The sequence below is a fragment of the Heterodontus francisci genome, chromosome 43 (genome assembly GCF_036365525.1).
Source record: "Heterodontus francisci isolate sHetFra1 chromosome 43, sHetFra1.hap1, whole genome shotgun sequence".
Lineage (NCBI taxonomy): Eukaryota > Metazoa > Chordata > Chondrichthyes > Heterodontiformes > Heterodontidae > Heterodontus > Heterodontus francisci.
The window spans coordinates 7826217-7849755 of NC_090413.1; the positions used below are offsets into that span (position 1 = coordinate 7826217).

Below are 23539 nucleotides of genomic sequence, written 5' to 3' on the forward strand. Positions count from 1 at the left end.
GTATAAGTCAGCCTTTCAGATGTTCTTTTTTAAATCTTTTTAAAAAATATTTAAATTCAGATCTCCAGTCAGTGGATTAAAGAAAATTATCGTTCAACAAAGCACATTACCATGACACCTTGTTCTGTATTGTTCTTTCAGCTCAAAATCTAATTTAGTGGCACTCTTGCAGCAGTAAATTGCAATGACAAGTGAATTAACTATCCAAACATTTGCCACTATACGAAGAGTCAAACATGTTCAGAATCACATCAGAGTAAGCTGGGCCCACTGACATGTAGATCTAATGCCTATGCCAAAGGGTACCTGTCCATTCTTCCTCCTTCTCTCCCCTCCACCCGCACAAATTCAGATTGTTACTGAAGCCAGAATTTTCACTGGCATTCATCCAGTTTAACTTCAATGAGCTGAAATTATGATCATGGAGATGTATTACAGCATGATAGCCAGCATCTCCATTAACTTACCTAAGCAGATTCATTTGCTCAGTGCAGAATGAAAATTAATAGGAGCTGTCCAATTAGCACCACAGAATCAAGGATGCCTGCAGGTCAATTTAAAGATCTTCACAAACCTGCCACTCATCCAACTCTCCCCAACAAACTGTCAGTTTATATTCAAAGTGGCTTCCCATGTCACCAAATTCTATAGCACCAGTATAAATTCTGTCTTGTATCAAGGGCAGAATTACATCAAATGTCACTGTTACTGTACCAAAGGCAGAATTTAATAAAACAAAGCTCTAATAATAAGGCTGCATTTTCTCTCAAACCAATTGGGATGACAACAGCTGGTAATACACACTGCAGCAACATTTTAAACAGCATCTAAAAACTTAAATGGCCTCATTTCAGGGACGGATGTGTTAAGTCACTCCTCAAACTGCTAGGATTAGATTTTATATTGCAGTTCAGGACAATCACATTTAGAGAGTCTATCACTTTTAGACTGGGAAACAAGAACCAGTTAAACTCCTCCACATATCCAGTTAATAGAAGCTGAATAGCAGCTGCTTTGGGGTGTGATGCATGTGGGACACTGTACCTGTGATATTAGATTGTGAAACACTGAAACACAAGTAATTCATGAGCACTGTAGGCTGGAGTGACATTTTCGCACAGCAGTGAATTAAAATCAGTTATGTACCTGCACAGATGTGGATGTTCTTTTAGTGCAGAGCTGTTCTTCATGCTGCCTCCTCTATATTTCCACCATTTCACACCCCTAACAATTTGGTTTAAACTCTGAATGTGTAACACAGCTTCTGTTAAGCCATTAACACAATGAAGTGTGGCTGTGCTGTCACAAAGTGAGCGCAAGCCAGTTCATTCCTACAGCTAAAAAGCAACTTAAATAGATTCACAATAATTTGTCTTTAAAGCATGCAGAGGGATGGGGTGCAGTATCCTCCCCATCTTTGAGAGGGAGTAATACATTGAGATAAAAATCTCTAGGTTGCTCACATGCTCCCAGTGCTCATTACAGAGCAGCACAGAAGGTCAACCAACTTATCCTGTGAGTAATTGAGCCACATAGACCACAATACACCAAGGTTCACCCACCTATCTTTATTGAATTAGCTGATTTGCTGCAAGCTCCAGGTTAGGGAGGACATGACCCCAGGCTATAAAGTGGATATCAGATTCCACCATACCACACTTAGCTGTGAAATACCTCCCCACCCACGTACCAACCCTCTAGCCACTCCCAATATCTCCTCGTCCAGTAGTTTGTCGATATTCACTGCAAAGATTCACAGAGGAATAAATGCTACTTGGGGGAGATAACAGGGCACTTAGCATCTGTGGATCCATACACCAGCAAGGTGTCAACACATCTAGGAGAGGGGAAAGGGGAGGAAACTGGCAAAAAAAAGTTATGGCATCTTGGCTCCTGAAAACATTTGGATGCATGAGAGGGGAAGAGGGAGTTCCCAATTTTATATTATAGTTATGATCTCATCACTCTAACTGAATCCAAATGGCTGAATGATGGCAGCTCAACAGGCCAATGATCTCTGCTGTTTATGCTTTTACTCGAAAAAGGTACAGGCTGTACCCAAAGTTTGAATTACTCAGAACCGGAATGAGCCAAAATCAAATAAATAAATTTACTCCAGATCAGAAAGAACTTCCAAACTGATGCTAAAATGGTACAGCATTGTAATTTTAAAGGGTTACCTGCCTAATATCTAGATAAAAGTAGTGAGACCCAAGGGATGGGCAGAAAATCTTACACTGTATCAGCTTACTGAAACATCATATGCTGCCACTTGATACCATCTGTTTATCTGCCAGTCAGGCCAAGGCAGATAACTAGGTAAGTGAACAGCACTTGAGTAAACAAAATTTTATAATTCTAACTTTTACTATCCTTGAATTATCAAAACTACACTAACCAATAAAACAAAACACTCATTTGTGGCAGTGAAACATCCTGGGACCTGATTTAATGCAGTGTTCCTGCTGGTTACAGACTGACTGCTGTAATGTTAGCCACAAATGCATCATTCAAACGGTTTTGAAAATATACAGGAACAAAAAGCATTCCACAACTACATCGGTCAATTATGTTAGGTTAACAGCCGAAGGCAGATACAAACATCGTTTTTCCATGCAGTAAAGCTCCAACACGTCTCCCGCGAAGTCCACACCTGACCAAATCAAATACAGTTATATCTAAAGACAAATTCTCTCAATACTTTTGTATCTTAGAAAAAGGTAATTGTACAGTAAAAGGAGCAGACAACACAGGTCAGGTTCGGATCGGGTCGCACTTGCTCTATCACCACTTCAGGCATGTGACTAATGTTAATTTACCTTATGGACTTTAAAGGTGGTTTTGTTAGTTATTTTAAGCTTGCGCAGGTAAGGAACAAAATGAAAAATGGAAGGCAAGTTAACTGATGGTCAGGTCGGGCGTGGGAAAGAATGGAAGGACTCGGGCCGGGTCGGGCTCGGATAGAGTTCTGTCGGACTCCGGTTGGGTCCTGGTTTGAAATGCTCTGCAGTGCTTAAAAAAAAAACTAGCATACAACTTCAGAGATACTTTCTGGCTCAGTTTCTGCCCAAACCCTCTTACTGCTCAACCAAATCTAAACAATTATTTTTAGTCATAGTCTACTGGTCTTAAAATTTAAGCCAAAAAAGCACTCTTGCAACATCACATTCACCTTCATGAAATCTACATCCTGTCTTTGATCACCTTCAATCCAACTCCTTACTGCTTAGCAACATCTCTTTGGCCCAGATTGGCCAATATCAATGGCCCCAAATCCTCAAACAATGTCCCTTTCACCTCAAAGCTGGTGTTATCACCCCGCCTTCAAAAAGCCTTGAACCACTACCATTCCCCCTTCACTCTCAAGGGTCTCTAAATGCATTCTCACCACCCATCCAATTCCCACCTTTTCCATTATTGCTGTTCAAAATCCCGGTTTCTCCACTGCTCACAGAGCAGAGCTTTAACCTCAATATGGCTGCTCCAGATTCCCATCTGACCATAATTATCTTATGTTTCACAGTAACTGTGCTTAAAGTTTCTCTGGCATTTTTTGTCAAGCCCACAATAAATTGCTAGAAGAGTCTATAAGTAGGCAACCTTCCTTCATTCAACTTCCTCCATTCACCAACTCAATCAATCCGGTCTACTGTAACTCAAAAACTGACCCCAACTTTGTATCACAGCGCATACTTGTGGAAATGTGCATTTGGAAGCAGCCATGAAAAATTCTGTGATGCTAGTGTTAAAACCAACTGTCAACTACACTCAGCATTGAGCACATGGCAACACGTGTCAGCCATAGCTCAGTAGTAGCACTCGGCCCTTGAAACCAAAGGGCCAGAGGGAGGGAGGGGAAAGAGACAGAGAGACAGAGAGACAGAGAGACAGAGAGACAGAGAGACAGAGAGACAGAGAGACAGAGAGACAGAGAGACAGAGAGACAGAGAGACAGAGAGACAGAGAGACAGAGAGACAGAGAGACAGAGAGACAGAGAGACAGAGCTAAATTTCCACTACTCTTTGCATGTAGACAACATGCTTCCTGACATTGCCCTTGAAAAGCCTAGCTCTGGACTCCACACACCAGAGGAAAGTTTCTATTAATCAACCCTTTTAATCATCTGAAACACCTCAATTAGATCATCCTTAAATCTTCTATCGTCAAGGGAATATAAGCCTGGTCTATGCAACCTGTCCACTTTGTCCCAGAATCACTCTGGTAAATTGGCCCTGGACAATACATCCTTCCTGAGCTACAGTGGTGAGAAATCTGTGATGCAGTTACTGTACCTGTGTTTTTCACACTTGGAAGGAGGAGGTGGGAGACAGAGTAGAGATATTTAGTATCTACTTAAGTTGGCAGAATATAACTGGTGTTGTTCCCCAGGGATCTGTAATGGGACCTCAGCTTTTCACCATATTTATAAATGACTATAGGTCAATTGAAAATTTCAAAACTGACATGGATAGATTAGGCAAAGGTATTAACTGTTACAGAGCCAAGGTAGGTTGATGGAATTAATATACAGATCAGCCATGATCTAATTGAATAGTTTCAGCAACATAAGGCTTGCATTTATATAGTGCCTTTCATGACCGATGTCAGAGCTTTACAGGCATTTAAATACTTTTGAAGTATAGTCACTGTTGTAATGTAGCAGGCAATTTGCACACAGCAAGCTCCCACAAACAATACTAGAATGTCCAGATTTTTCTCCATAATGAGGGATAAATATTAGCCAGGACACTGGGTTACCCTTCCTGCTCTTCTTCAAAATAGTGCCATGGATCTTTTACATCCACCTGAGAGCGCCGACAAGGCCGCAATTTAATATCTCAACCGAAAGACGCAACCTCCAGCAATGCAGCACTTCAAGTACTGCGCTGGAATGTCAGCCTTGATTTTCTTTTGTGCTCAAGGCCTGGAGTAGTACGTGAACCCAAAAACTTCTGACTCAGAGGCAAATGCGCTACCAACAAAGCCATACAAGCTACGAGTTACCATATGAATTATGAGAAGTAAGCCATTTTGCCCTTTGAGCCTGCTCCGCCATTTAATAAGATTATGGCTGATCAAATTCCACACTCCCATCTACCCCGATAATCTTTGATTCCCTTGCCTAACAAGAATCTACCCTCGCCTTAAAAATATTCAATGACCTCGCCTCCACCACCTTCTGAGGCAGAGTTCCAAAGTTGCACTACCCTCCGAGAAAAGATTTCTCCTTGTCTCTGTCCTAAAAGGGCGACCCCTAATTTTTTAAATACAGTGCCTCCCTGCTCTGGCCTCACCCACAAGAGGAAACACCCTTTCCACATCGACCTTGTCAAGACCGTTCAGGATCTTATATACTTCAACCAAGTCTCCCCTCTCTTCGAAATTCCAGTGAAAATAAGTCCAGTCTGTACAACCTTTCCTCATAAGACAACCCACTCATTCCAGGTATCAATCGAGTAAACCTCCTCTGAACCGCCTCTAACGTATTCACACCTTCCTTAAATAAGATCAAAACTGCACACAGTTTTTGAGATGTGGTCTCACCAATGCCCTGCATAACTGAAGCATAACATCCTCACTTTTGTTTTCAATTCCTCTCATAATAAAGGATAGCAATCCATTAGCCTTCTTTATTACTTGTTGTACCTGCATACTACCTTTTTGTGACTCAGCCACAACTGACACACATAAGAGTCCTTAAAACAGTGATAATTGCAAACATTCTATCTATTCCATCATTATTTATTTGCTTCTACAGTGTTTGCTAAAATTAAAGTCAGGAATGCCATGCCCACATTACTGAATACATCAGAATGAATAATGTTGAGATTTGCAAAATCAAGCCAATCAAAACGAAGGATCTTCAGCAAGAGTCAAGCATTCTACTGCCTGCAGAACAAAGTAATTTTGTAATTGTATCAATTTACAATATAACTATTACCACTATCGCACTCAATGAATTCCACCATTGTAAGTCATCTGAAAGAAGCCATTGTTTTGCAATTCCCTACAGCCTGTTACTGATGCATATGTGCCTTCTGCGCCCAGAGATGACTATGCATCAGTTCCATAAATAGCCTCTTGCAGCCAAGTAAAAATTAGTGTCTGGAACAGAGTAATAGCAGAATTGCAAATGCAAAAGGACTGAACACATGCACGTCAACTGCAGATCTCCATTAAAAAAGTAGCTTCCATCATTTCCACCTAATCCCATTTGCCAGCACTTGGCACGTCATAACATTCAAGGCTATGGGCCAAGTGCTGGCAAATGGGATTAGGTAGATAGGTCAGGTGTCTTTAATGCATCGGTGCAGACTCGATGGGCCAAAGGGCCTCTTCTGCGCTGTATTATTCTGTGATTCTGTGATTCATGAGTTTGTACAAGCACTAAATGGGGCATCAACACAGTATTAATTGAACTAAATAGTAGCTTGCTGATTTACTATTACAAAGATGCAGCAACACAATAGTACTCTAACTCTAATGCATATACAAAACCTGCATGCATCACAAACGTAGAGAGCTTCGGAATGTTGGCTAAGTGGGGAACAGACTAGGAGCCACAGAAAAATCATGGGCCAACCACCAATACTCACCATCAGCCCACTGACTCCCACAGCTACCCTGGACTACACCTCTTCCAACCCTGCTTTTTGTAAGGACTCTATTCCTTTCTCCCAGTTTCTCCATCTCCGGTACATTTGTTCTGATGATGCAACCTTCCATACTAGCGGTTCCGATAGGTTTCCCTTTCTCCCCACCATGGTCGACAGGACCCTTGACTGTCTGTTCCACTTACCACTCTGCTCTCAAATCCCATTTGCCAGCACTTGGCCCATAGCCTTGAATGTTATGACGTGCCAAGTGCTGGCAAATGGGATTAGGTTGAAATGATGGAAGCTACTTTTTTAATGGAGATCTGCAGTTGACGTGCATGTGTTCAGTCCTTTTGCTCTCCTCCTATCCTCTCCCTTCCATAACCATAATAGGGTTCCCCTTGTCCTCACCTTCAACACCACCAGCCTCCACATTAAATGGATCATCCTCTGCCATTTCTGCCACATCCAGTAAAATGCCACCAAACACATCTTCCCCTTCATGCCCCTTTCAGCATTCCAAATGGATCATTCCCTTCGTGATTCCTTGGCCCACTCTTCAGTCACCCCCAATACACCTTTCTATGCAAGCGCAGGAGATGCAACACCTGCCCTTTTACTACATCAACGTCCAAGGTCCCAAACACTCCTTCCAGGTGAAACAGCGATTTGCTTGTACTTCTTTCAATTTAGTATACGGTATTCTGCTCACAATGTGGTCTCCTCTACACTGGGAAGACTACACGCAGACTGGGTGACTGTTTTGCAGAACACCTTCATTCAGTCCGCAAACATGACCCCAAACTTCTATTTGCCTGTCATTTTAATTCCCTACCTTACTCTCAACTCTGATCTTTTTGTCCTCAGCCTGCTGCAGTGTTCCAATGAAGCATAACGAAAACTCGAGGAACAGCACCTCACCTTTCAACTGGGTAATTTACAGTCTTCTGAACTCAACACTGGAGCTCAACAATTTTGATCGTAACCTTTGACCCCACTTTGTTTCCTTTTTCTCTGCTGGTTTAGGTTTTCCCTCATTTTCCTGATCTTCCTTTTCATGCTTATGGACAGCAGCTAATCATGATTTTGGCCATTCACATCTCCTCTAGATACAACTTTTGTTTCTTTACTTGTCCCATTATTACTCCCTTTGACCTTGCTCCATGAAAACTTTTATCATTTAATGTCTCCTGCCCTGCACCCCATTATAGACCTTCCCTTTTGCTCTTTAGCCCCCTCCCTTTTAGAGTCAGATTTATACAGCACAGAAGCATGTGTGCTTTGGTCCATGCCGGTCATCAAGCACCTATCTATTCTAATCCCATTTTCCAGCGCTTGGCCTTGTATGCTATGGCGTTTCAAATGCTAATTTAAATACTTCTTAAATGTTGTGAGGGTTCCTGCCTCTACCACCCCTTCAGGCAGTGTGCTCCAGATTCCAACCACCCTCTGGGAGAAACAGGTTTTCCTCAATCCCCTCTAAACCTCCTGCCCCTTACCTTAAATCTATGCACCCTGTTTACTGATCCCTCCACTGAGGGAAAAAGTTTCTTCCTATCTACCCTATCAATGCCCCTCATAATTTCGTGCACCTCAATCAGGTCCCCCCTCAGCCTTCTCTGCTGTAAGGAAAACAACCCTAGCCTATGCAGTCTCTCTTCATAGCCGAAATGCTCCAGCCCAGGCAACATCCTAGTGAATCTCCTCTGCACCATCTCCAGTGCAATCACATCCTTCCTATAGCATAGCGACCAAAACTGTACACAGCTGTGGCTTAGCTAGCATTTCATATAGCTCCATCATCACCTCCCTGCTCTTATATTCTATGCCTCGGCTAATAAAGGCAAATATCACATATGCCTTCCTAACCACCTTATCTACCTTTGCTGCTGCCTTCAGTGATCTATGAACAAGTACACCAAGGTCTCTCTGACCCTCTGTACTTCCTAGGGTCCTACCGTCCATTGTATATTCCCTTGCCTTGTTAGTCCTCCCAAAATGTATCACCTCACACTTCTCAGGATTAAATTCCATTTGCCAATACTCTGCCCATCTATATCATCCTGTAACCTAAGGCTTTCCTCCTCACTATAAGAAACCCCACCAATTTTTGTGTCATCTGCAAACTTACTGATCATACCTCCTATATTCACATCGAAATCATTAATGTACACTACAAACAGCAAGGGTCCCTGCGGTACACCACTGGTCACAGGCTACCACTCGCAAAAACAACCCTCGATCATCACCCTCTGCCTCCTACCACTAAGCTAATTTTCAACCCAATTTGCCAAATTGTCCTGGATCCCATAGACTCTCACCTTCATGACCAATCTCCTAAGCGGGACCTTATCAAAAGACTTACTGAAGTCTATGTAGACTACATCAACTGCTTTACCCTCATCTACACCTAGTCACCCCCTCGAAAAATTCGATCAAATTTGTTACACATGATCTCCCCCGACAAAGTCTTGCTGACTATCCCTGATTAATCCCTGCCTCTCCAAGTGGAGGTTAATCCTGTCCCTCAGAATTGCTTCCAATAGGTTCCCTACCACTGATGTTAGACTCACTGGCCTGTAATTACCTGGTTTATCCCTACTACCTTTCTTGAATAATGGTATCACAGTTGCTGTCCTCCAGTCCTCCACCCCTTCCCTTGCAGGGCTTTCTACATGAACAAAGAACAGTACAGCACAGGAACAGGCCATTCGGCCCTCCAAGCCTGCGCCGATCTTGATGCCTGTCTAAACTAACACCTTCTGCACTTCCGGAGCCCATATCCCTCTATTCCCATCCTATTCATATTTGTCAAGATGCCTCTTAAACGTCGCTATCGTATCTGCTTCCACCACCTCCCCTGGCAGCAAGTTCCAGGCACTCACCACCCTCTCTGTAAAAAAAACTTGTCTCGCACATCCCCTCTAAACTTTGCCCCTCGCACCTTAAACCTATGTCCCCTAGTAACTGACTCTTCCACCCCGGGAAAAAGCTTCTGACTATCCACTCTGTCCATGCCGCTCATAAATTTGTAAACCTCTATCATGTCGCCCCTCCACCTCCGTCGTTCCAGTGAAAACAATCCGAGTTTTTCCAACCTCTCCTCATAGCTAATGCCCTCCAGACCAGGCAACATCCTGGTAAACCTCCTCTGTACCCTCTCCAAAGCCTCCACGTCCTTCTGGTAGTGTGGCGACCAGAATTGCACACAATATTCTAAGTGTGGCCTAACTAAAGCTCTGTCCAGCTGCAACATGACTTGCCAATTTTTATACTCTACGCCCCGACCGATGAAGGCAAGCATGCCGTATGCCTTCTTGACTACCTTATCCACCTGCGTTGCCACTTTCAGTGACCTGTGGACCTGGACGCCCAGATCTCTCTGCCTGTCAATACTCCTAAGGGTTCTGCCATTTACTGTATACCTCCCACCTGCATTATACCTTCCAAAATGCATTACCTCACATTTGTCCGGATTAAACTCCATCTGCCATTTCTCCGCCCAAGTCTCCAACCGATCTATATCCTCCTGTATCCTCTGACAATCCTCATCATTATCCGCAACTCCACCAACCTTTGTGTCATCCACAAACTTACTAATCAGACCAGCTACATTTTCCTCCAAACCATTTATATATACTACAAAGAGCAAAGGTCCCAGCACTGATCCCTGCGGAACACCACTAGTCACATCCCTCCATTCAGAAAAACACCCATCCACTGATACCCTCTGTCTTCTATGACAGAGCCAGTTCTGTATCCATCTTGCCAGCTCACCTCTGGTCCCGTGTGACTTCACCTTTTGTACCAGTCTGCCATGCGGGACCTTGTCAAAGGCTTTACTAAAGTCCATATAGATAACATCCACTGCTGGCTCAGAAAGCTCTCCTGGGTGCACTTTAGGAATTCCACCCCTTTTAAACCTTTTGCACTAAGACTATTCCAGTTAATATTGGGGAAATTGAAATCCCTATTATTACCCTATTATATTTACACCTGAGATTTACCTACATATCTGCTTCTCTTTCTCTCCCTGACTGGGGGCCTCTAGTACACTCCCAGTCAAGTGATTGCCCCCTTTTTGTTTTTAAGTTCTACCCATATAAGCTCATTTGAGGAGCTTCTAAGATATCATCCCTCCTTACTGCAATAATTGACTCCTTGATCAATAGTGCAATGCCACCTCCTCTTTTACACCCCCCCGCCCCCCCCCCCCCAATCACACCTGAAGATTCTATATCCTGGAATATTGAGCTACCAGTCCCACCCTTCCATCAATCATGTCTCTGTGATAGCAATATCATATTCCCATGTGTTAATCAATGCCCTCAATTCATCTACCTTCGTTGCAAGACTTCTTGTATTAAAATAAATGCAATCCAGCCTAGAATCAGGGAGGCAACATACCATTCTGGAGTCACGTTTGCAGCCACAGGAACGTCTATCTATACCTCTTACGATAGAATCCCCCATCACTCTAGCTCTCCCACTCTTTTTCCTCCCCTCCTGTGCAGCTGAACCACCTGTGGTGCCTCAAATTTAGCTTCTCAGAGGCATGCAGCAAGAGCCATCTCCCCCAACAGTATCCAAAGCGGAAAATCTGTTAGGGGGGAGATGGACCCAGGGGACTCCTGCACTATCTGCCTGGCTGTCACCCATTCCTTTTCTGGCTGAGCAGTCTTTACCTACGGTGTGACCACCTCCCTGTACATGCTATCGACGACGATCTCAGCCTCGCAGATGCTCCAGATCCGAAATGTGGATTTCAAGTACTTGCTTAAAACCTATTATAAATCTAATTTTTCCCCAGTTTCAACAAATGGTCACAGACCTGAAACATTAACTGTTTCTCTCTCCACAGATGCTGCCAGACTTTATTTCAGATTACTAGCATCTGCAGTATTTGGCTTTTGCAAAAATCATAGCCCCTGGCTTGCACTCCCTCACCCAGTCAATTTTCTACCCAGCACTCAAAGGGCAAATAACTAACTCCACCATTCAAACACCTCCCCATAACCCAAGATACAGCTACTAGGTCAGAAGCATGAGAGCAGATAATAAGTTAACTAACTGGTTTGTGGTTCAGAGGTGGGGCAGATAGAAGAGTAAAGTGAGTGTGAATAATCATTTTCCTGATCAGCACATATTTCAAAATATTCCATTAGCGTAAAAGCATAAGTATAGCGTGATTGGTAGAGAATCTCAGAACGAGTGAGACGGACTCCAATCATTGCAATTGTTTGATTGGCCATCAGACAGGAGGACATTCTCATTCTGTTTGGGCCAGTTTCAACAGTTCTGGATAAAAGGCAACAATTCACTCTCATCTAGCACCATAGTTTTGTTTTTACAGGCAGTATGGCAATGTTTGCTTTATTTAATTTCACTTAACTATTTTATTATTTACTTCAGTTAACACCCATCCCTACATTTTGTCTGAAATGGAGCCTTTAAGTTTACATTAAAAGGAGGCAAGATTACAAGTAGTGATGATGCTGCTGCTTCTTTGCACATCCACCCATCAGCTGAGATGTAGGCACTCAGCTTCAAGTACTGCCACACTAAATACTGCCAGCTTTTAAACAATCCAAGCCAAAAAGGAAATATTTCAATACAAACTAATTTAAGCACTTATGAATACATGGTGATAAACAAGGTGTAAAAGATGACCAATTTGCAAGCAGGTCACCATCATTGAGGACGGTTATATACAGATGACAATTCTAAAGCACCCCTTTATATCATCTTGAGGTTCTTTAGAAGAGGGAGAATATCCCATATCACACAGCAGTGACTGGAAGAAAGTACCAGTGATGGAAGTGGGGCACAGAGAGAGCTTGGCAATGACAGGGCTTTTCGGAATACATTGCTTTGTGGGCATGCGAATGTACGGTACAGTGCTCAAAATGAGCTGCAATTCGTGCAAGATGAAATCCAGCAAGGAGAATATTCTTGAGTTGATAAAAGAGCAGATGGGTTACTGCAAGAGTGGACAAAAATGGTGGATCCAGAGACAGGTGATGCTTTGCAGGTGAAAGAAAGCAATCTTGGTATTGGATCATACTTGGATTAGGACACTTTTCTTGAGCCAAGCATTGCAAAACCAAAAGGTGGAAGCTACTGGGATCCAAAAAAGTAATTTGGGTCTTGCTATCATTAAACTGGAGGAAATGTTAGCTCTTAATATCATACAAGCTTGTTGGGAGAGTGGAATAACAGCCTTAGGATTGGGGGGGGGGGGGGGGGAAGACAGACACAGACAGAGAGACAGACACAGACACAGACAGAGAGACAGACACAGACAGACACAGACAGACAGAGACAGACAGAGACAGACAGAGACAGACAGAGAGAGACAGAGAGAGACAGAGAGAGACAGAGAGAGACAGAGAGAGACACAGAGAGACAGAGAGAGACACAGAGAGACAGAGAGAGACACAGAGAGACACAGAGAGACACAGAGAGACACAGAGAGACACAGAGAGACACAGAGAGACACAGAGAGACACAGAGACACAGAGACACAGAGACACAGAGACACAGAGAGACAGAGACACAGAGACACAGAGACACAGAGACACAGAGAGACAGAGACACAGAGACACAGAGACACAGAGACACAGAGACACAGAGACACAGAGACACAGAGACACAGAGACACAGAGAGACAGAGAGACAGAGACACAGAGACACAGAGACAGAGACACAGAGACACAGAGACACAGAGACACAGAGACACAGAGACACAGAGAGACACAGAGACACACAGAGACACAGAGAGACACAGAGAGACACAGAGACACACAGAGACACAGAGACACAGAGACACAGAGACACAGAGAGACACAGAGACACAGAGAGACACAGAGACACAGAGACACAGAGACACAGAGACACAGAGACACAGAGACACAGAGACACAGAGAGAGAGAGAGAGAGGTCAATTTAAATGTAGAGGCCGAATGTATGCACCCTGAGAATGCATAAAATCAAGAGGACGGTTGAAGGACATTCAATGTCTACAACATGACAGGTACGAGAGCGTAGTGCCAGCAGTGAACTGCAGAGAAGACTCTGAGGATGGATAGACAGCACTGAACACAACAGAAGATTAAGTGCATAGATGCACGAGGCACAGTCTAGGGACAGTGGAAGCTCAATTGGAGGTTCTCAAACCGGGTGTGGTGGGAATGCAGTAACAAGGCAATATTTCTCAAGACACAAGGAAGTAGTTTGGAGCAAGCTGGATATTTAGAAATAATGGAGTAGTTGAGGGGTGGCTCCATTGAGAGAGAGACTGAAAGAGCAGCTCTGAGGAATGCAAGGACAGCGAAAGAGGCATGTTAATGTTACCAAACACAAGATGGCGATGAGGAAGTTGGTTCAGGTGCTCATTGGCAATGGGGAGCAGGGAAGGGTGTGGTTACTGATGAGAAGTTAGAGAACTGAAGGGAGATGGAGAAACTACAGAGCATGACATTGTGACAGTACAGTCAGGAAGAGGGCTGTGGGGGTGAAGACGGCGGAAGACATGTAGAGCCGATGATTTTAATTTTGAATATTCAAATCTACATGGCCCAAACATTTGGTTTCCAAAATACAGATGGAAGATCTCATTTAATAACTATTCTTTTGCCTTGTCCAGTAAATTGAACTAATCATTTATTACTTCCTTCTCCAACCTCTCTACCCTAAAAATAGAATTGCAGCATCATGCCTACCTCAAATAAAAAGAGAAAATGCTGGAAATACTCAGCAGGTCTGGCAGATCTGTCAACAGGTCTGTTGCAAGGCCATCGATCTGAAACATTAACTTCATTTCTCTCTCCACAGATGCTGCCAGACCTACGGAGCATTTCCAGATTTCCAACACGCCACCTCTGGCATCAAGGAGCCCTAGCAAAACTGGTGTCAATGGGAATCAGGGGGAAAAATCTCTGCTGGTTAGAGTCATACCTAGCGCAAAGGAAGATGGTTGTGGTTGGTGGAGGTCAATTATCTGAGCTCCAGGACATCACTGCAGGAGTTCCTCAGGGTAGTTTCCTCGGCCCAACCATCTTCAGCTGCTTCATCAATGATCTTCCTTCAATCAATCATAAGGTCAGAAGTGGGGATGTTCGCTGATGATTGCACAATGTTCAGCACCATTCGCAACTCCTCAAATACTGAAGCAGTCCGTGTAGCAATGCAGCAAGACCTGGATAATATCCAGGCTTGGGCTGATGTGTGGCGCAAATGTTACTTGCCACTTAAGTGCCAGGCAATGACCATCTCCAACAATAGAGAATCTAACCATCATCCCTTGACATTCAATGGCATTACCATCATTGAATCCCCCACTATCAACATTCTAGGGGCCACCATTGACCAGAAACTGAACTGGAGTAGCCATATAAATACCATGGCTACAAGAGCAGGTCAGAGGCTAGGAATCCTGCAGCAAGTAACTCACCTCCTGACTCCCAAAACCTGTCCACCATCTACAAGGCACAAGTCAGGAGTGCGATGGAATACGCTCCACTTGCCTGGATGGGTGCAGCTCCAACAACACTCAAGAAGTTCGACACCATCCAGGACAAAGCAGCCCGCTTGATTGGCACACCATCCACAAACATTCACTCCACCACCGACGCACAGTGGCAGCAGTGTGTACCATCTATAAGATGCACTGCAGCAATGCATCAAGGCTCCTTGGACAGCACCTTCCAAACCCACGACCTCTACCACCTCGAAGGACAAGAGCAGCAGATTCATGGGATCACCACCACCTGCAAGTTCCCCTCCAAGTCACACACCATCCTGACTTGGAACTATATCGCCTTTCCTTCACTGTCGCTGGGTCAAAATCATGTAACTCCCTTCCTAACAGCACTGTGGGTGTGCCTACCCCACATGGACTGCAGCGGTTCAAGAAGGCAGCTCACCACCACCAAGAGCAATTAGGGATGGGTAATAAATGCTGGCATAGCCAGTGACGCTCACTTCCCATGAATGAATTTAAAGAAAAGTGACCATGACGAAGTTAAACTTTCTCTCCTTGTCCTTCTCCACCTGTCTGCAACCTTTGACATGGATGACCACACCAGCCTCCTCCAACACCTCTCCACTGTTGTCCAGCTGGGTGGAACTGCTCTACCTGGTTCCATTCTTATTTCTCTAATGATAGACAGAGAATCACCTGCAATGGTGTCTCTTCTTGTTCCCGCACCATTATCGCTGATGCCCTTCAAGGATTATTGGCCTCCTATTTGTCATCTACATGCTTCCCCTCAGCGACATCATCCGAAAGCACAGTGCTTGTCGTCAGCAAACGTGTAAACAGTCAGCTCTATCTCACTACCACGTCTCTCCTCCACGGTTGCTAAATCAGACTGTTAATCTGATATTCAGTACTGGATGAGAAGAAATTTCCTCCAATTAGATTTTGGAAAGACCAAAGCCATTGTTTTTGGCCTCTACTCCAAAATCCGTTCCCTAGCTTCTAACTCCATCCCTCCCCGAGCAACAGTTTGAGAATAAGCCAGTTTGTTCGCAATCTTGACGTCACATTTGACCTGAGATGAGCTATCGATCCCACATTTGTGCCATCACTAAGACAGCCTACTTCCACCTCCATAACATCACCCAACTTCGCCCCGTCTCAAATCATCTGCTGCTGAAACCCTCATTCATGCCTTAATTACCTCTCGACTTGACTATTCCAACACACTCCTGGCTGGTCTCCCAGAAGAAAGACGAAGCTTTGAAAGAATATAGGGAATGTTCTGAAACGAGGAATTAAGAGGGCTAAAAGGGGTCATGAAATATCTTTAGCAAACAGGGTTAAGGAAAATCCCAAGGCCTTTTATTCATATATAAGGAGCAAGAGGGTAACTAGAGAAAGGATTGGCCCACTCAAGGACAAAGGAGGAAAGTTATGCGCGGAGTCAGAGAAAATGGGTGAGATTCTAAACGAGTACTTTGCATCGGTATTCACCGAGGAGAGGGACATGACGGATGTTGAGGTTAGGGACAGATGTTTGATTACTCTAGGTCAAGTCGGCATAAGGAGGGAGGAAGTGTTGGGTATTCTAAAAGGCATTAAGGTGGACAAGTCCCCAGGTCCGGATGGGATCTATCCCAGGTTACTGAGGGAAGCGAGAGAGGAAATAGCTGGGGCATGAACAGATATCTTTGCAGCATCCTTAAATACGGGTGAGGTCCCGGAGGACTGGAGAATTGCTAGTGTTGTCCCCTTGTTTAAGAAGGGTAGCAGGGAAAATCCAGGTAATTATAGACCGGTGAGCCTGACGTCAGTGGTAGGGACGCTGCTGGAGAAGATACTGAGGGATAGGATCTATTCCCATTTGGAAGAAAATGGGCTTATCAGTGATAGGCAACATGGTTTTGTGCAGGGAAGGTCATGTCTTACCAACTAAATAGAATTCTTTGAGGAAGTGACAAAGTTGATTGATGAGGGAAGGGCTGTAGATGTCATATACATGGACTTCAGTAAGGCGTTTGATAAGGTTCCCCATGGTAGGTTGATGGAGAAAGTGGAGTCGCATGGGGTCCAGGGTGTACTAGCTAGATGGATAAAGAACTGGCTGAGCAACTGGAGACAGAGAGTAGCAGTGGAAGGGAGTTTCTCAAAATGGAGACGTGTGACCAGTGGTGACTCCACAGGGATCCGTGCTGGGACCACTGTTGTTTGTGATATACATAAATGATTTGGAGGAAAGTATAGGTGATCTGATTAGCAAGTTTGCAGACGACACTAAGATTGGTGGAGTAGCAGAGAGTGAAGGGGACTGTCAGAGAATACAGCAGAATATAAATAGATTGGAGAGTTGGGCAGAGAAATGGCAGATGGAGTTCAATCAGGGCAAATGCGAGGTGATGCATTTTGGAAGATCCAATTCAAGAGTGAATTATACAGTAAATGGAAAAGTCCTGGGGAAAATTGATGTTCAGAGAGACTTGGGTGTTCAGGTCCATTGTTCCCTGAAGGTGGCAACGCAGGTAAATAGAGTGGTCAAGAAGGCATACGGCATGCTTTCCTTCATCGGACGGGGTATTGAGTACAAGGGTTGGCAGGTCATGTTACAGTTGTATAAGACTTTGGTTCGGCCACATTTGGAATACTGCGTGCAGTTCTGGTCGCCACATTACCAAAAGGATGTAGATGCTTTGGAGAGGGTGCAGAGGAGGTTCACCAGGATGTTGCCTGGTATGGAGGGTGCTAGCTATGAAGAGAGGTTGAGTAGATTAGGATTATTTTCATTAGAAAGATGGAGGTTGAGGGGGGACCGGATTGAGGTATACAAAATCATGAGAGGTATAGACAGGGTGGATAGCAAGAAGCTTTTTCTCCCAGAGTGGGGGATTCAATTACTAGGGGTCACGAGTTCAAAGTGAGAGGGGAAACGTTTAGGGGGGATATGCGTGGAAAGTTCTTTACGCAGAGGGTGGTGGGTGCCTGGAATGCGTTGCTAGCGGAGGTGGTAGACACGGGCACGATAGCGTCTTTGAAGATGTATCTAGACAGATACATGAATGGGCAGGAAGCAAAGAGATACAGACCCTTAGAAAATAGGCGACATGTTTAGATAGAGGATCTGGATCGGCGCAGGCTTGGAGGGCCGAAGGGCCTGTTCCTGTGCTGTAATTTTCTTTGTTCTTCTCTCCCTAAATTAGAAGTCATCCAAACTCTACCGCCCATGTCTTAACTCGCAACATGTCCCATTCTCTATCACCTCTGTGCTTGCTGAACTACGATGCCTCCCGGTTAAGCAACAACTTGATTTTAAAATTCTTATCTGTTTTCAAATCCCTCCATGTTCTCGCCCTCCCTCTCTCTAATCTCCTCCAGCTCCTCCAAGATATCTGCGTTCCTCGAATTTTGGCCTCCTGTGCATCCCATAATTTGAATTGCTTCACCATTGGCAGCCATGCCTTCAGTTGCCTAGGCCCCAAGCTCTGGAAAACCCTCCATACCTCTCTCCACCTCGCTTTCCTCCTTTCAGACACTGACTTGCAACAAGTGAAGGGAGACAAACCCAGACTTGCAGATGGTTGGTTTGTATCCTTCCACCTACGAAAGGTGGACACACAGCAAACAATCAATTTAGGTGGGCAGTGTTCTCTTGGTGCACCTTTGTTGATGGCTGTGAAAAACAGAGAGTCAGGATTAGTTTAGTTTAGTTTAGAGATACAGCACTGAAACAGGCCCTTCGGCCCACCGAGTCTGTGCCGACCATCAACCACCCATTTATACTAATCCTACACTAATCCCATATTCCTACCACATCCCCACCTGTCCCTATATATTTCCCTACCACCTACCTATACTAGGGGCAATTTGTAATGGCCAATTAACCTATCAACCTGCAAGTCTTTGGCGTGTGGGAGGAAACCGGAGCACCCGGAGGAAACCCACGCAGACACAGGGAGAACTTGCAAACTCCGCACAGGCAGTACCCAGAATCGAACCCGGGTCCCTGGAGCTGTGAGGCTGCGGTGCTAACCACTGCGCCACTGTGCCGCCCCTGCTACAAGTGCTGCACATGAAGTTGCCAAGTGACGCTGCGAGTTGTTTCTGACATTGGCGCCTGTTGTCAAGCTGCTGGAGCCACTGGTCATCGTGGTAGTGTACTCCAGTCCACAGGATGTGTCACCACTTCCCTCTTTCGCCAGCTAGTGACTCTCAAGTGTGATTGTCGACTTTTAGGGCCTTCATGTCACGCTTGCAAGTACCCTTGAAGTGAAGCTTTGGGCGCCCCACTGGTCACCTGGCCCTGGCTACCTCCCCATACAGAAGGTCCTTCAGCATGCAACCGTCTTCCATCATGCGGACATGTCCGATCCACCAAAGCCGCCTCTGTTTGATTAGTGCTAACACACTAGGGAAGGCTGCCTTTGAAAGGACGGCCACATTTGTGATTTTGTCTTGCCAGGATGTACCCATAATGCACCGCAGAGCGCGAAGATGGAAATTATTGAGCTGCTTTTCCGGATAGCTGTAAGGCACCTATGTTTCACAGCCGTACAGCAAGGTGCTGAGAACTCAGGCCTTATAAACTATCAGCTTGGTCCTAAGGGTCAGCTTGGGGTTATCCCATGTGCGTTTTGCAAGTCGGCCATAGGTGGCTGCTTTCTCTATGCACATATCGAGCTCTGCATCAAGAGACAAACTGTCGGTCACTGGTAGAAGAATTTGCTAACCACTTCCAGTGGGGTGTTATTTAGTGTGATCAGAGGCAGAGATGCAACACCTTGTCCCAAGACCACTGTTTTCTTGATGCTTCTTGGTTTATAACATGCATGGTTCACTCACTTCTAAAAATTATTTTCTACCCTACCAAAGAAATCACTGCACCATGCACCTGACTCAAGCAAGATAGGTTAAAGACCTTTAGCCAAACTCTCATCCTTTAATAACCTGCAACTAGATACACAACCATCAGAATTTATGCTTATTTCTCATACTTTACTATTGAGGGCAATGCCCATGCGTGAGCGCCTGTGCTCCACAACTGAACCTTATGTTTCATAACTAGGATAGAGGATGCCACAGGGTAAGCAACCCTCCCTTTTATTATAAATTTGTTACTGGATAGTGCACAGGATTCATCACGTCTCATGTGACTTCAGAAGAGACATCAGCCAATCACGAATTCAGAAACAGATTTACAGTAAAAGCAACATTGGTGAGCTAGCAAAGTACGATACTGCACTAGATGTCTGGATACAAGCTATTTGCATTTTAATGATTGGACTACATATTCGCAGTTCTGGTCTTCATATCATAAAAGAGAGATTGCAGAGGTGCAAAAAGATTCACAAAGATGATAACAGAACTGGGAGGATATACTTATCACCTCTAAGTCAGAAGGCTGTGGGTCCAAGTCCCACTGCTTGAGCATAAAAATTGAGGCCAACACTCCAGTGCAGTACTGACAGAGTGCTGCACTGTCAGAGGTGGCATCCTTCAGATGAGACGTTAAACCAAGGCTCTGTCTGTCTGCTCAGGTGGACATAAAAGATCCCATTGCACCATTTCAAAGAAGAGCAGGGGAATTAGGCCTGTCGTCCTGGCCAATATCTTTGTCGTTCAATTATCACAAAAACAGATTATCTGTTACTTATCACATTGCTGCTTGTGGGAGCTTGCTGTGGGCAAATCAGCTGCCACATTTCCTATGTTGTGACCGTGACAACAATTCAAATGTATTTCATTGGCTATAAAATGCCTTGGGATGTCCTGTTGTGAAAGGTGCGTGATGAATGCAAAGCTTTTGTCCTTTTTAAAAGGCTGAACAGACTGGAGCTCCTTTCTCCAGAAAAGAGAAGGCTAAGGGATGACCTAATAGAATTCTCTAAAACAAAGAAGAGGTTTGATAAGACAAACATAGAGATGATTCCACTTGTGGTGGGGGGGGGGGGGGTTGGTGTTTGGTAGGGAGAGACCAAAACTAGGGGCCCGACATAGAAGAACAGTACACCACAAAGGCGGCTATTTGGCCCATCGAGTCTGCAATCTGTTCCTTAGAAGAGCAATCCTGCTCTTTCCCCATATCCCTGCATGTATTTTCTCCTTCAAATAATTACCCAATTCCCTGAAAGTCTCAAAAAGGGAATTCATGAGAAACTTCTTTACCCATGATGAGAATATGAAACTCGCTACAAGGAGTGGTCAAGTCTAATAGCATAGATGCATTTCGGGGAAGCTGGAAAAGCACATGAGGGAAAAAGGAATAGAAGGATATACTAATACCTAAGTAAGGAAGGATGGAGGGAATCTCATGTGGAACATAGACCAAGAGTTAGATGAAGAGAGATGGAAGGATACTCATGTGGAGCACAGAACAGTTGGGCAAGTGGCCTGTTTCAGTGCTGTTGACTCAATGTAATGTTCCTGACTACAGAAAGGCATCGCAGACCATTTAGATTTTAAAAAAGTGGTCACAAAGCAGGAGTGAAGAACATTGAGACTGAATACAATATAGGTTATAAAGAGAAATGCCTGAAGAAACTTTTAAAGGCATGAAAGGTGCTGAAGAGGGGTTTCGGGAAGATTTCAATGCACACAGTGGATGAAACAGCAGCCACTGATGGAGGAGAGCGTACAGGAAACAAGTAGTGGATCGGTGAAAATGTTACATAGAGCTGAGGGATGTCACCAAGGCAAATGCTGGGACGAAGCTGTGGAAGCATCTGAAGGAATGGAAATACGTGCGATAGAAATGGACAGTATCATTCTGAGAGCTGAAATTAACAGAAGCAGAGGGGCTGACTAGCTGAAGGTGATAAATACATAGCTTAGAGGTTTAACAATATTGGCAAAGAGGTAGAGCAGACACAGGTGAAGTTTCCAAGGTGAAAACTGCAGTTTTAGTAGTAGAACTAAATGCTGGGTCAAGTGATAAGTCAAGGTTTCCAACTACCAAACTTGGAGACAAGTGGGAAGGTGACGGAGTTAGGAGGTGAGACACAAAGGAGATGACTGGCACCAAAAAGGACAGCTTCAAATTTTGAGGAAAACTTTGATTCACCCGAGACTTGATATTGCAAGAGATAACTGGGCCGTCGAGGAATAAATGAAGTGATGAACAGTTAAAGCTGGATAATGTACACGTGGAATCCGATACCTTACTGCTAAAGGCCAGTTTACAGACGGTAAAGAGGAAGAAACCAAGTGCGGAGCTTGACGGTACAACCAAGATGACTGTGCAGACAAGGGAGGAGAAATCATTGGAAGGTATGGAACGCTGTCTTGGGCACAAGTGTGAATGGAACCAGGAGACAGCAGCACCAAGTAGATGGACTGCTAAGGAGGGACACTGGCAAACATATTGATCAATAGTGTCAGAGGCAGCTGAAATCCCAAAAGGATCAGTAGAGAAAAAAGTTGTGGCACAATCATTGAGGATGTCATTAGTGATATTGTTCATATTCTGTGCTATAGCCAGAGACCATATAGGAGAGAGACCAGATTGCCAAGTCTCGACAGGCATGTAGTGAGAGAGATCGCTTCATGGCTGGAGGGCAACAATACATTCCAGTACATAAAAAGGGACAATAACAGATAGCCAATAAATGGAGCGCATGTAAAGGTTTATGGTAGGTTTTTATTTTGAAGGGGTGACAATGTAGTTTTAAAAGGAGTGGGAGATGATGACAGCAAAAAAAAAAGAGGAAAAATTGAGTGGGAATGTGTCAGGGGAAATCGTAGGCTTCATAGGAAAATATGATTTGGTGAGAGCAAAGGGACAGATGGGGAAAACCATCTAATAAGACTGGTGTAGGAAAATGACTTGGAACATGGAAAGAACAAGGGACTAGAGTCAGGGGCAGCAGAGGACGATGGCTGTAACTTGATTGTGAAGAAGTCCATAAGCAATATGAAGTTAAGTGCAGGATGCAAGATTGGGGGCTAGAGTAAGTAGAGGATAAAAGTAGATAATTGGTAATGGGGAACAGGAATTTGGAATGGTTTCTGCTCAGAGATAATTTTACAGTAGGATGATTTAGCCAAGCAGAGGGTGCAAAAGTAAATGTTCAGGCATTCTAATGAGAGATAGTAATGAACTGAAAGCCCAGATGCGTGCAAGGTATGCTTAAACTCATGGCCTGCAGATTTGAGGCCAAATGGAAATAACTGGTGCACAAACAAAAGCAGCAGGGAGGTGGGGAGAGTGGAAATGAAAAACTATAAGCAATCGAATGGGACCTAATCACTGAAGGTAGATGAAAAACAACTGTAGAAATCAATGGGGGCACTATAAAGATGTTCAGAGGTTATTTTCTTTGACAGTGAGGTAGAGTAGGTTTGGGTTGTTCTGGTGACATTTATATAAGGAGTTATCAAATAAATTAGGTAAGACCTTTTGGGTTCTTACAAAGCTCGAGATGATCTATTTCTGAAAGATACGAGTAACCATGCTCCTCAGTGAAAAACGAA

General features: G+C 44.3%; 1 protein-coding gene across 11 annotated transcripts in view; it reads right to left on the minus strand.

Moving 5' to 3' along the window:
- The window catches only part of LOC137355582 (EVI5-like protein), a 335643-nt gene that overhangs the window by 268058 nt on the left and 44046 nt on the right, over positions 1-23539 (minus strand). For 2 of the 11 annotated variants that reach the window (XM_068020850.1, XM_068020849.1), the window contains exon 2: positions 18574-18743. The exons of the other annotated variants lie outside the window; for them this stretch is intronic. The gene's annotated coding sequence lies outside the window, so the exon portion shown is untranslated. The remainder of the gene's footprint in view (positions 1-18573; positions 18744-23539) is intronic. 11 annotated transcript variants of the gene reach the window in all.